Below are 15,109 nucleotides of genomic sequence, written 5' to 3' on the forward strand. Positions count from 1 at the left end.
GCCGACATTCTAACACGAATTGTTACAACCACGACTCATGTCTATTATGGATAAAATCAAACAGCTAGTCCCTTCTTGTCTGCGCCTGGCAAAAACGGCATTGCTGGACTACTACTATCAAAGAAAGGCATTAAGTCGAGCAAGGAATTTCTGAAAACTTACGTGTAGACTGTCGGAAAACCGGAACAGAAGAGAATCCAAGCATCTCAGATGTAGTGCTTCAGACGAATGTTGACTGATAAGGTAACGAATGAGAAGGTTCTGCACAGAATAGGCGAGGAGAGGAACATATGGAACACACTGACAATAAGAAGGGACAGGATGAAAGGACATCTGTTAAGACGTCAGGGAATAATTTCATTGTACTAGAGGAAGTTGTAGATGGTAAAAGCTACAGAGGAACATTAATATTGGAATACATTATGTAAAAAATTGGGGACGCTGTTTGCAATTGCTACTCACGGATGAAAAGGTTGGCGCAAGAGAGGTATTCGTGGTGTGTGGCTTCAAACCAGTCACAAGACTGATAACAAGAAGACAGAAAGTGCTCGCAGAGAAATCTTAAAAATACCACATAAAGCTAGAAAACACATCAAAGATTTTGCAGGCAGAACACGCTAAAATGCAAGATCTCTTAGAATCGAGGAAATGTTTAACACGATCACGTCCTTATTACCTAGATGCTGATCAACGTTAAGAGCTTCGGTCAGCAGTGCAACGTGTATTATGGCAAGAACATACAATGAAATTCGGTAGCAAAGCTCAGGGATTTTCGGCATAGGAGAATAAAGTGGGATGTGTGTGACCAACTACACAACTCAAGCCATCTCATACCCCATAATTTTCTGCCTCCCCCCCCCCCCCCCAAACACATGCACACACAAACCCAGCTTTGAAATCTTGATTATGATGGCAGACTGACCTGTGCGTAGCCAAACGTCTAGATTAGGTTGTAAGATTGACGATGTGCAAGTGAAAACGATGGAAAGTACTGATGTTACAGGTAAAACTTAACATCGGGAATAGTTTGAAATTACAAACAAAAATTTAGCCTACCTATGTACTGTAGTGTTGAAAAAAATATCCGCCTTGTGAATACACTGTTGTTACATATTTGCTTAAAGTTTCATAATGGACCCCTGATTGCATTATTAATAGTTTATGTACGATATATGTGTATAATACCCATTAAAATTCTCTTCCGAGACTTGTGCATTGCCTAATACATATTTTCTGAAATTACCTAGCAGTTTTAGTTTTTATGGTGAAATGTGCGTGTGTTTAAATGAAGCACGAATGGCTACGCTATTAGTCTATCTATTAGCATAACCTTTATTTGGCATCCACATGCATTGGCTCCACCAATTCTTAACGCTATCATCACCTTTCAGCCTAACCTTGATTCAGGCTTTGGTGGAAAGGGGAGGGTGAGATGATGTACAACAGCATACATTAGCCAAATCCAGAGTCAGTTAAAAAGGACTTTACAACTTGGGAATGATGTAGAAATTCATTGAAATAATTTACTGAATCGGTATATGTGTCACTTTCTAGCAAACAACCTCAAGTTTTACATAAAAGTGCCAAGTGTGATTTCGGTTTGACGTGACTACCATTCGTCATCTCACCGGTAATTAAATTATTTTCCCCACTCGGTGCAGCAAATAGGGCATAATTTGTGTAATGAGGGTAGACTTGATTTTTCAGGTCGGCTGAATTGTTTAGTAAAGGGAGTATATACACACAGTGTTTAATGAAACCCCAAAGATATAAATCCAGTGGCGTCAAGTCTGGAGAGCGAGGTGGCCATGCGACTGGCCTTTCACAGCGAATCGACCGACCTGGGACGCGGTTATCTGGGTTGGGTTGTTTGGGGAAGGAGACCAGACAGCGAGGTCATCGGTCTCATCGGATTAGCGAAGGACGGGGAAGGAAGTCGGCCGTGCCCTTTGAAAGGAACCATCCCGGCATTTGCCTGGAGCGATTTAGGGAAATTACGGAAAACCTAAATCAGGGTGGCCGGGCGCGGAATTGAACCGTCCTCCTCCCGAATGGGCGCGGTTATCTGGGAAACCTCGAACTTGGGTGAGCAAATGAGGTGGTGCATCGTCTTGCTGGTAGTTCAAATAGTTCAAATGGCTCCGAGCACTATGGGATTTAACATCTGAGGTCATCAGTTCCCTAGACATAGAACTACTTAAATCTAACTAACCTAAGGACATCATACACATCCATGCCCGAGGCAGGATTCGAACCTGCGACCGGAGCGGTCAAGCGGTTCCAGACTGAAGCGCCTAGACCGCACGGCCACACCGGCCGGCCTTGCTGGTAGTAAACCATCCCATCTCGGTCACCTTCATCGATCTGTAGAATAATATAGTTTTCAAGCATATACAGATACACAATACGAGTGGCAGTTTTCACCATGAAGAAGAAAGTGCCGTACGCTTTCAGTTTGCTAAGGGCACAAAACACATATCATTCCAAAGCTGTAAAGTTATTTTTGACTCACTCTGTATATCTGCGCTGCTGTTAGTTAGAACACAAAGTATAACATTTTCCTCACAGTAAATTGGCGTTTTGATTCATACCTTCGACCGTAAGTAAAACACCCACAGCAGGAGTCAAAAAGTTCTTAGGACTAAGTACGAAGTTCGTCGAACGAATTGCACACGGCGTTGAATGTCAAATGCTACTTGCGACTTCTAGCTGCGACTGAAACTGCATCTAGATTCTATAGAAGTTTGTACTGTGATATCTGCAACTTCTCAATCAACGTGATTTGTATGAGACACGCGATTTGAATCGCAGTGACTTCAGTGTAATTATTGTATTTAAATAGAAGTGTCACTTCTGTTCAGCTCATTGCATGTTTCTTTCAGTCACCTCCTGTACTATACTGTACTGTGCTGTTGCGGTTCTTTCTATGTATGGTCCAAGTTTCATCGAGCTATGTTAGTTGGCAGCAATGCAACGAAAGTTACTATCCTTCGTGAGTTTAGCACGTCAGTGTAGTTGTTGCAAAGGTTCTTGATGAATGATTACCTGCTGTTAGATGTTTAAATATCTGTCTACGCAAAACAGATTTCCGTCCCGCCAACATTAAGTAAGTGTGTGTGTCTGTGACAATTTCGTTATAAATTAGCGGTCAGATCGCGTTTCCAATTTGTTTTCTGGGACATAAATATTCAGATATCATAACGAAGATCAACAGTTGTGGATTTTACTTGGCTATTTATGTTAGTAGTTCATTTTTATAACAAAACGCGCAAATTACAACTTCCCATTCTGAAAGCTGCAATGCGCACACAGTCGAAATCTTTCTATGTATGCTGACAGACCGGACAGCTTACGCAAGTCACGTTTGGAGACACGGCGCGCCTGGCTGAACTTCACAGATAAGGCTGGTTCAGTCTAACATACGTCACGCAGATAGGTCTCCGTAGCGATTTCCTCTGCTCAAGAGAGTAGTGAGAAAGAAATTTTTGGTTCTTGAGGAAGAAAAAATAAACACAGAAACTATGCAAATCACGAGCTTCCTAGCAAACATTTTGTACAAACTACCTCTCATTTCCACCTTCCCTCGAATATTTGGTAAACATTTCCGAAGAGGGTGGCCCCAGTCCTTATTTTTCCACTACCTTTGTCTTCTATTCCATTCGTTCCCGACCTGGGGGCAATTACCTCCGAGGGTAAACCAAAACGGTTTTTTTGTGTTTCACCTATGAATCTAAATTATTTTTAAAGTATCATTAGTATTACCCCAGTCTTGTAGGATTCTAACACTGATTATGTGAGTTACTGGTCCGTGCGCGACAGTGCACTGAACCAATATGTTCGAGAAAGTCGCACGCGAAAATGCTGCTTTTCAGGGGAACATATCCCGCGTTCTTTTGGAGCAGGGGACAAGTGTTTTGTGCAGACTTATGCCTAGCAACCATTTGTACACCCACTGGAAGAACGGGCATACAGTAGAAACCGTACAGTACAGGGTCAAAATTTAAACACTACACAAATCCTCCAGTCCATACAAGTTGAGCAGATCTGTGGTTCTTTTGCGTTAGGCATGATCTAGGATCGACCTTAGGCAGCTTTTAAAAGCACCATTTGATCTTGGGCGTTTTCTCAGGAAAACGTAAAAGAAAACGTGATTTTGGGTATGAAAAGTACCAGTCGTGAGAACGGCCACTTCTGTGCAGTCACGTTATTGTGACAACAGCCTATGATTGACATCAACGTACAATAACCAACCACAGATGGCAGGTGACAGCAATAGCAACAGTAGATGTATAAAGCATATCGGGGAGGGGCGGGGGAACGCAGGAAACAAAAGCGGAAACGAAGCGATTTATCTGACGTACAAAGGAGCATGTTCATTGGCTTTCGAGCCAAGCGTAAGTTTTGTAAGCTGTTCACGTGCCGCAGTGGTTAAACTATAGCGTGCATGGCAAAATGACGCTATCCACAGCCGGCAGCGAGACAACTACGGTGCACCATGGACCACAGATGACAGGGGTGAACGACGGCTGCGGAGATGTGTACTGACGAATAGAAGTGCGACTGTTAAGTTAGTGACAGCCCAGATGAACAAAGTGACCACCAACAGTATCTCCTCAGCGAACATTCAGCGAACGTTGCTGAGTATATATCTCTGCAGCAGGATCCTGGTTCACGCACCCAAGCTGACTGCTCTTTATCAGCGACAGTGGCTGAAATTTGGACGCAATTGTCGCAACTGGAGTTCCCTGAGTGGTGACAGTTGGCCTTTGCAGATGTTGAGGTGAACAGCGTGAAACGTCTAAAAGCAAACACGGTGCAATAATCGTCGCAGCGTTATAGTCCTGGGAATGTTTTCGGGGATTTCTCTGGCTGATCTCGTCATTATGGGAGCCACAATGGATCAACACAAGTATGCTTCCATCCTTGGGGGACCATGTCTACCACTACATGTAGGTTGCTTTTCCTCAGTACGATGCCATCTTCAAATGTTCAAATGTGTGTGAAATCTTATGGGACTTAACTAATAAGGTCATCAGTCCCTAAGCTTACACACTACGTAACCTAAATTATCCTAAGGACAAATACACACACCCATGACCGATGTCATCTTCCAGCAGGACAATGCAAAGTGTCACACAGCACGCAGTACACGTGAATGGTTCGAAGAGCACCAGGGTGAGTTTACCGTAACCCCTGGCCACCAGATTACCCGTATTCAAACCCAATCAAGAATCTGTAGGGACATCGCGATCGGGCTGTTCGCGCCATGGATCCTCATCCGACAAACCTGGCGCAACTGACCAAGGAACTGAAGTCCACATGGCTCCAAATCCCTGTCGGTACCATCCAGTAGCTCACTGACTCTCTTCCTGCACGTATCGCAGCGGTCCCCCCTGCAATAAGTGTATATTCGGGCTTTTGGCAGGTGGTCACAGTAAAGTGACTGGAGAGTATGTTTCTTTTCATGGCAGATCGTGGAAAGTTTTACCATATGTTCATAAGAAGCCATTTTCGGGGAAAATTAAAACTTTTTTCTATATTATAATCCATTACCGCGATACGGAGGTTTAAAGTTACCTTACTTATACACGTCAATTACGCAAAACACGCTACTAATATCCGATCTGAGGTGTATATGTAGTTTTAACTGAGATAGTGAACACATGGCTAGGGTGGTGGTGGTTGTTAGTGTTTAACGTCCCTTCGACAACGAGGTCATTAGAGACGGAGCGCAAGCTCGGGTTAGGGAAGGATTGGGAAGGAAATCGGCCGTGCCCTTTCAAAGGAACCATCCCGGCATTTGCCTGAAACGATTTAGGGAAATCACGGGAAACCTAAATCTGGATGGCCGGAGACGTCCTCCCGAATGCGAGTCCAGTGTGATAATCACTGCGCCACCTCGCTCGGTCATGGCTAGGGTTTTAGGGCCATCGTAAGGGCTCTGGGGTCACAAAACTTTGCTTTTAGTCAGCATTTCTTAACCAAAAATAGTTCATGGCGCCGTCTCTGTACAATGGGCACTTCACATCTATACAATTATGGTACTGCAGTGACAAAAAATAGGCTAAAAATAGTCTTAACACACCTAAAAAGAACATAAAATTACTGCCAAAAATTATGCTAAACTGGAAAGACTGCAAATTCAGTAAATACTTTCAAACCTTTTTACTCTTTCAAGACACAAATCTTATGCCGGGCGTTTCGATTAATAGCGATCGATCAGCAAAGTATACAGAAAAAATGTAAATCAAAATGTATAAATAAACTATCAAAACCTTACTGAGTTATGGAATTCATATCATACAAGTAACACCCCCTCCACCTGTACCACGGAAAGAATGCAACAAGCGGAAAAATGTTCCTATCGGAGCACAAAGCCGACTATGTTCCTCTTTAAAAAATGTAAATCAAAATGTATAAATAAACTATCAAAACCTTACTGAGTTATGGAATTCATATCATACAAGTAACACACCCTCCACCTGTACCACGGAAAGAATGCAACAAGCGGAAAAATGTTCCTATCGGAGCACAAAGCCGACTATGTTCCTCTTTAAAACACTGACAGAAAAGTGGGGAATCAGCTGCCTCGTCCACATTTGCGGTTTTTTGTGCTGAAAGGGAGAACCAGAGAGTCAGTGACAGTGGAAGAGAGAGGAGACAAGGCCAGTGGGAGATAAAGGGAGAGGGGACAGTAATGCTGGGAGAGAACAGTGGCAGTGAAAGAGGGGTGGATGACGACAAGAGAAGCGGCATCCAAAGGAAGAGGAGAGATTGATATCTCTTGAAATAAAGTGGCAGTAAAGGAAAAAGGAAAGAAAATAAAAGAAAAGAAAAAGAGAGAGAGAGAGAGAGAGAGATGGCTGGTGATAGAAGCAGTGGTAGCAAAAGAGCGAGGAGGCAGTGGAAATGTAAAATACAAATGAGGGAGACCATACATAGACATGTTGGGTCTGCACCCTCCCACACCGTCGAACTTTAACACATTTTTATAAAGGGGTGAGGCGGATTTTGGACCGCAATTATAAACATGTGGGTGTTGAAGGAAAAACGTTGGATCCGTTAGAATTATTAAGGAGTCCAGTTATTGTGGAGGGAGTGTCAGTGGGAAAGAATGACAAAAGGAGACAGTGTGACAGTGGTGACAGTGGTAAATAAAAAAGACGGCAGTGGAAGAGAGAAATATATAGACAGTGACAGTGTGGGGGCCTAACCACAAAGAGAGGCCGAGTAAAAGGATTTAGAGTGTTCTGTGTTGAAAGAGCGCGAATATTTTCGCATGCAAAAATTTTTTGTGAGGAGGGCGAAACGAGGATTGAGGCAACAGGTTCCTCATTGTTCTGTTAGGCTCTTTTAAAGAGGAACATATTCGCTTTAGTGCTTCGACGGGAGCATTTTTCCGCTGATCAGCAATTACTTTGTTCTCATTTACTAATATTAATGCGTAACACTCCTCCATGGAGGTCCACTCACTACACACATGCTGTGTGCTTCGTTCCATTGATGGATGGCGATAAAAATGAGACACATACTTAGCAAACAGTAAATATCTCATGGAATTTCTCCTCCAAGTGGTAAATAGTTCCTGCAGTAGACCACAAATAACATCATTACTTACTTCGAAACAGATTAATGAATTAACTGACAGCACCACACAACAGTAACTACATGAGAGCTACTATAGTGCAGTACTATACTGTTAATGTTATTACTATTGCGAATGTATTGAAACAAAGACCATTAACATTCTGAAATCTTCCAATATACTCCATTTTAAAAAGAAGCTGTCCAGCAGCCAAGTGATTTACAAACGGTATATACAGTGTACACAATAAAACAAGCATTAACACTAAATATCATTAATCTTTCACCATTTAAAAATAAAAGTGTTCAAAGAAAATTCTTTTCATTTTAAAGTTTAGTTAGTGGTGGGGAGAGAAGCGTTGGCGGAAGGTATACGAACCAATATCCGCTGCTTGCACTCAGGGGCAATGGTGGAAGAAAGATTGTGAACCAGTTTTGTAATGGAACTAAAGCAGTTTCATATAAAACAGACGAAGCTGAATTCAGAAGTCATTTAGAAATGACGCTGTTTTTAAGCTGGACGACCTTTCACCTAGTGCTTAGAGATAATGTGCGTTTGATTATTTCATCTCGTAATAATAATTTTAGTACTTCACTTTCCGCAACTTTTCCTTCTCATAAACCCATCTTTATGATTCTCTATGTCAGTTTCTACTGTTTCAGCCACTAATGGGTAGTTATTTTCTTTGTCAAGATTACACAAAAATTTTGCTGCATTTCATTTGAACTCATCAAGCATTTGGGCTAATTCTTCAGAAAACGGCCAATTCATTTAGTGGAGAGGAACCAGCGAACTGCAATTTTTCATTTTTAATCTGCAGTACACAAAATAACTGATGATAGTGGCGAAGCTCATTTTGACGGATCGACCATTTCCATCGTCATTTGCATCCGCTTTAACTTTTCCTCTTCGCCTCTACGTCATCACAGAATCAAGGTTTGTGGTCCCCCTGTATATGAACGCCATCTCAGTCAAAAGATGATCGTGTTTTAGTGTTCCAAATTTGACAGGGAAAAATATGAATTTTTGAAGACATTGATTAACAGGGAATATCAGCTCGTTCAATCAGCTTTTTTATAATGCGTTTACTAAAGACACTCGTCTTTGTAAAGTAACTTAATTTCCTTAAAAGTAGTTTGTAATAGTAATCATATTTTCATTTATCTGAATCGCTTATGACTAAATTTAAGAAATAGTGTGAATTGATAACACAGAACTCTGATGTAGGTATCAAGACATTTCTTGAAAATTTATACTAGAAAAAAGTGACAGCTTGAGCTTTTAATTCTATAAATACAGATTTGTGAATTTTGTCCGTACAATTAAGTATACAATGTAAAATCTGTTCATGTTGTCATTGCCTACTGGGGCCGGGCCAAGTGGCCACGCGGTTAGAGGCGCCATGTCACAAATTACGCGGCCCCAGGTTCTAGTCCTCCCTCGGGCATGGGTGCGTGTGTTGTTCCTAGCATAAGTTAGTTTAAGTTGTGTGTAAGTCTAGGGACCGATGACCTCAGCAGTTTGGTCCCTTAGGAATTCATACACATTTGAACATTTTGTCATTGCTATTGTTTCCAGTCCTAAGGCTGGTTTGACGCAGCTCTCCACGCTGCTCCGTCCTGTGCAGCCCTCTTTATCCCTGAATAACTACTGAAACTCTCATCCGTTTGTATCCAAGTAGTGTATTCATCTTTTAGTGTCTCTCTACAATTAATACTCCGTAACAGATCTTCTAAGAAGACTTAACCGCCGTCTGCTTCACGTCTGCTGTGCAGCGAGCTACCTTTATTTAAGTATTAACTGTATTTTTCTTACTTGTCACTTCTTCTTCCGCGTGTTTTTGCTTTTAGGAAGCTTAAATTGTCGAGTGCTACTAATAGTGTTCCATAGATTTCGTGTTTGTTTTGAATACAGTCAGAGAGAGTTCCTTTAGTCAGCCATAGTGCCAGTAGTGCTAGTGTTTGTTTTCAATACAGTCCAGAGACAGGTAGTGCTATTTTCATTATTTTCTACAAGAAGTGGCTGGCAATCACAGTTTAGTCAATAATCAGCCGCCTTTAGTGAATTAGCAGTCTAGTTATGAGTTGATTCTCTTCAGTAAATTGATTCCTTAGGATGGATAGGATGTGTGACTGCTGTGTACGGACGCAGGAGGAGCTGGCCACTCTTCGCGAACAGCTGAGCGTGTTGATGGCCGCGGTCAGCCGTCTTCAGACTGCTGCCTCGGAGTGTAGCGGCAGTGGGGAGTCTGGTGCGTCGCAAGGTACACCCCAGGTGTTACATGCTTCACCCACTGTCCCTCTTGTCGAGAGATCTTCGCGGGTACCGGGCGCGGTTGGGCCACCCTCTCCCCAATGTGTGTGGCGGGTTCAGCGGCGTTCGCGGCGCACGAGGCGGAGGGTAAATGTGGAGGCTAGCCGTGTGGCATCGCCCCCTCTGCCTGTGAGTGGACATGTGGCTGCTCCTTCAGCAAGGTCCGAGCAGGCACACGAGGGGAGGGGTTTATTAGTTACTGGGAGCTCCAACGTTAGGCGGGTGATGGAGCCCCTTAGGGAAATAGCGGAAACGTCGGGGAAGAAGGCCAGTGTTCACTCTGTCTGCCTTCTGGGGGGTCTCATCCGAGATGTGGAGGAGGCCCTACCGGCGGCGATAGAGAGCACTGGGTGCACCCGACTGCAAATTGTTGCTCATGTCGGCACCAATGACTCCTGCCGTCTGGGTTCAGAGGTCATCCTCAGTTCATACAGGCCGTTGGCGGAATTGGTGAGGGCGGAAAGCCTCGCTCGCGGGGTGGAATCGGAGCTAACTATTTGTAGTATCGTTCCCGGAACCGATCGCGGTCCTCTGGTTTGGAGCCGAGTGGAAGGCTTAAACCAGAGGCTCAGACGATTCTGCGGAGAGCTGGGGTGCAAATTTCTCGACCTCCGCTATTGGGTGAAGAAATGTAGGGTCCCCCTGAATAGGTCAGGCGTGCACTACACGCCGGAAGCGGCTACAACGGTAGCGGAGTACGTGTGGAGTGCACATGGGGGTTTTTTAGGTTAAAGAATTCCCTCCCTAGGCCCGAAAAGACGCCTCCTGCGACGCGGCAAGGTAGGAGTAGGCAAAATGCAACAGGGAATAACAATATTAATGTGCTAATAGTAAACTGCAGGAGCGTCTATAGAAAGGTTCCAGAACTGCTCTCATTAATAAACGGTCACAACGCCCATATAGTACTAGGGACAGAAAGTTGGCTGAAACCAGACGTACACAGTAATGAAAGCCTAAACTCAGATTGGAATGTATACCGCAGAGACAGGCTGGACAATGAAGGGGGAGGCGTGTTTATAGCGATAAGAAGTGTAATAGTATCGAAGGAAATTGACGGAGATCCGAAATGTGAAATGATCTGTGTGAAGGTCACGGTTAAAGCAGGCTCAGACATGGTAACTGGATGTCTCTATAGGCCCCCGGGCTCAGCAGCTGTTGTGGCTGTGAACCTGAAGAATAATTTGGAAAATATTTCGAGTAGATTTCCCTACCACGTTATAATTCTGGGTGGAGATTTCAATTTGCAGGATATAGACTGGGAGACTCAAACGTTCATAGCGCGTAGCAGTGACAAAGAATCCAGTGAAATTTTTTAAAGTGCTTTATCTGAAAACTACCTTGAGCAGTTAAAAAGAGAAACGACTCGTGGCGATAACATATTAGACCTTCTGGTGACAAATAGACCCGAACTATTTGAAACAGTTAATGCAGAACAGGGAATCAGCGATCATAAAGAGGTTACTGCATCGATGATTTCAGCCGTAAATAGAAATATTAAAAAAGGTAGGAAGATTTTTCTGTTTTGCAGAGTACCTGACGGCTCAACACAAAAGTTTTGTCTCAAGTACAGATAGTGTTGAGGATCAGTGGACAAAGTTCAAAACCATCGTACAATATGCGTTAGATGAGTATGTGCCAAGCAAGATCGTAAGAGATGGAAAAGAGCCACCGTGGTACAACAACCGAGTTAGAAAACTGCTGCGGAAGCAAAGGGAACTTCACAGCAAACATAAACATAGCCAAAGCCTTGTAGACAAACAAAAATTACGCCAAGCGAAATGTAGTGTGAGGAGGGCTATGCGAGAGGCGTTCAATGAATTCGAAAGTAAAGTTCTATGTACTGACTTGGTAGAAAATCCTAAGAAATTTTGGTCTAATGTCAAAGCGGTAGGTGGATCAAAACAAAATGTCCAGACACTCTGTGACCAAAATGGTACTGAAACAGAGGATGACAGACTAAAGGCCGAAATACTAAATGTCTTCTTCCAAAGTTGTTTCACAGAGGAAGATTGCACTGTCGTTCCTTCTCTAGATAGCCGCACAGATGACAAAATGGTAGATATCGAAATAGACGACGGAGGGAAAGAGAAACAATTAAAATCGCTCAAAAGAGGAAAGGCCGCTGGTGCTGATGGGATACCAGTTCGATTTTACACAGAGTACGCGAAGGAACTTGCCCCCCCCCCCCCTTCTTGTAGCGGTGTACCGTAGGTCTCTAGAAGAGCGAAGCGCTCCAAAGGATTGAAAAAGGGCACAAGTCATCCCGGTTTTCAAGAAGGGACGTCGAACAGATGTGCAGAACTATAGACCTATATCTCTAACGTCGATCAGTTGTAGAATTTTGGAACACGTATTATGTTCGAGTATAATGACTTTTCTGGAGAGTAGAAATCTACTCTGTAGGAATCAGCATGGGTTTCGAAAAAGACGGTCATGTGAAACCCAGCTCGCGCTATTCGTCCACGAGACTCAGAGGGCCATGGACACGGGTTCACAGGTAGATGCCGTGTTTCTTGACTTCCGCAAGGCGTTCAATACAGTTCCCCACAGTCGTTCAATGAACAAAGTAAGAGCATATGGACTATCAGACCAATTGTGTGATTGGACTGAAGAGTTCCTAGATAACAGAACGCAGCATGTCATTCTCAATGGAGAGAAGTCTTCCGAAGTAAGAGTGATTTCAGGTGTGCCGCAGGGGAGTGTCATAGGACCGTTGCTATTCACAATATAAATAAATGACCTGGTGGATGACATCGGAAGTTCACTGAGGCTTTTTGCAGATGATGCTGTGGTGTATCGAGAGGTTGTAACAATGGAAAATTGTACTGAAATGCAGGAGGATCTGCAGCGAATTGACGCATGGTGCAGGGAATGGCAATTGAATCTCAATGCAGACAAGTGTAATGTGCTGCGAATACAGAGAAAGATAGATCCCTTATCATTTAACTACAAAATAGCAGGTCAGCAACTGGAAGCAGTTAATTCCATAAATTACCTGGGAGTACGCATTAGGAGTGATTTAAAATGGAATGATCATATAAAGTTGATCGTCGGTAAAGCAGATGCCAGACTGAGATTTATTGGAAGAATCCTAAGGAAATGCAATCCGAAAACAAAGGAAGTAGGTTACAGTACGCTTGTTCGCCCACTGCTTGAATACTGCTCAGCAGTGTGGGATCCGTACCAGATAGGGTTGATAGAAGAGATAGAGAAGATCCAACGGAGAGCAGCGCGCTGCGTTACAGGATCATTTAGTAATCGCGAAAGCGGTACGGAGATGATAGTTAAACTCCAGTTGAAGGCTCTGCAGGAGAGACGCTCAGTAGCTCGGTACGGGCTTTTGTTAAAGTTCCGAGAACATACCTTCACCGAAGAGTCAAACAGTATATTGCTCCCTCCTACGTATATCTCGCGAAGAGACCATGAGGATAAAATCAGAGAGATTAGAGCCCACACAGAAGCATACCGACAATCCTTCTTTCCACGTACAGTACGAGACTGGAATAGAAGGGAAAACCGATAGAGGTACTCAGGATAACCTCCGCCACACACCGTCAGGTGGCTTGCGGAGTATGGATGTAGATGTAGATGTACACTAAGCTTGTCCGTCCTCTTTTAGAATACTGCTGCGCGGTATGGGATCCTTACCAGACAGGACTGACGGATACATCGAAAAAGTTCCAAGAAGGGCAGCACGTTTTGTACTATCACGAAATATGGGAGAGAGTGTCACGGAAATGATACAGGATTTGACCTGGACATCATTAAAGGAAGGCATTTCTCGTTGCAACAGGATCTTCTCACGAAATTCCAATCACCAACTTCCTCCTCCGAATGCGAATTTATTTTGTCGACACCGACCTACATAGGGAGAAACGATCACCGTGATAAAATAAGGGAAATGAGAGCTCGTACGGAAAAAGTGTTCGTTCTTACCGCGCGCTATTATGAGATTGGAATAACAGAGAATTGTGAAGGTGGTTCGATGAACCCTCTGCCAGGCACTTAAATTTGATTTGGAGAGTATCCATGTAGATGTAGATGTACACTTCCCTTGATGTCTCAGAATGTGTAGTACCTTGACAGAAATTTCTTTTCTCACCAATTCAATTTAGTATTTTCTCATTAGTTACGTGATCTGCTCATCTAATCTTTAACATTCTTCTGTAGCACCACATTTCAAAAGCTTTTATTCTCTTGTTCTCTGAACTGAGTATCGTCCACGTTTCGGTCCCCTAAAAGACTACTCTCTGCGTTTTAGGTGGTTAAATAGAATACAAACTCTGGAGGTCATATCAAAATTTAAAAATAGAATCAGAGCTTGAAATAATCGAGGTTAAATGCTTTGATAATGAGATTGAGATGCAACGAGACAAGCTTCTCTTGCCCTCCTGCATCGTTCTGCGGTAACGAATAGAGTGCCTCGGCTTCTGCGGTGTTAGCCTGCTTTCACCTCGGCCCCGTCTCTTAAAAACCTACTTCACCGAGTTAAGGCGTCGAATTATCCTATCTAAGAGTACTCCAGCTGTGCACTTGAAGGCGAACTTACCGTTTGACGCCTTGCGACTGGTGTAGTCGGTAGCCGCGCCACACTCTTTACCTTCCACGTCAGAGAGAATCTTTAGACGTTGTGTTGGGCGACCTGGGCAAAAGTACATCATGAAGGACTTACGAACTACTTTTTTCACGTGGCGTCCTCAATTAATTGTTAGATATATTGCAATATCTGTCTTCCCTTACAGTTTTTACTTATTATCCTGTTCCTTCTTCTTGCCAATGCCTTCCACCTGTTCCTCTTCTCGCAGATTCTGCGAAGAATCTCGTCATCTCTTATATCAGTTTACCTAATTTTCAGCATCCTTATGTAGCACATCGTTCTGTAACGTCTCGCTTTTCTCCTTTTCCAGGTATCCAATAGTCCATGACTCACTTTCACTCCATACTGTGCTCCAGAAACACATTCTCAGAAAATTCTTCCTCACTCGTGCAAACGGAAACGACAGTCTAAAAGCCTTAGCACAAGCCCTAATTTCTCGCATCTTATTGTCATGGTCCTTACAAAAATGTACGTTGGAGGCCTCAAATGCTAATTCTCTAAATTCCCGCAATAGTACCTCGCGAAAAGAGCCTGGTCTTCCCTCCACGGATTCCCATTTGAGTTCTCGAAGCATCTTTGTAATACTTGAATGCTGTTTGAACTTACCGGTAACA

The sequence above is a fragment of the Schistocerca gregaria genome, chromosome 2 (assembly GCF_023897955.1).
Source record: "Schistocerca gregaria isolate iqSchGreg1 chromosome 2, iqSchGreg1.2, whole genome shotgun sequence".
Classification (NCBI taxonomy): Eukaryota; Metazoa; Arthropoda; class Insecta; order Orthoptera; family Acrididae; genus Schistocerca; species Schistocerca gregaria.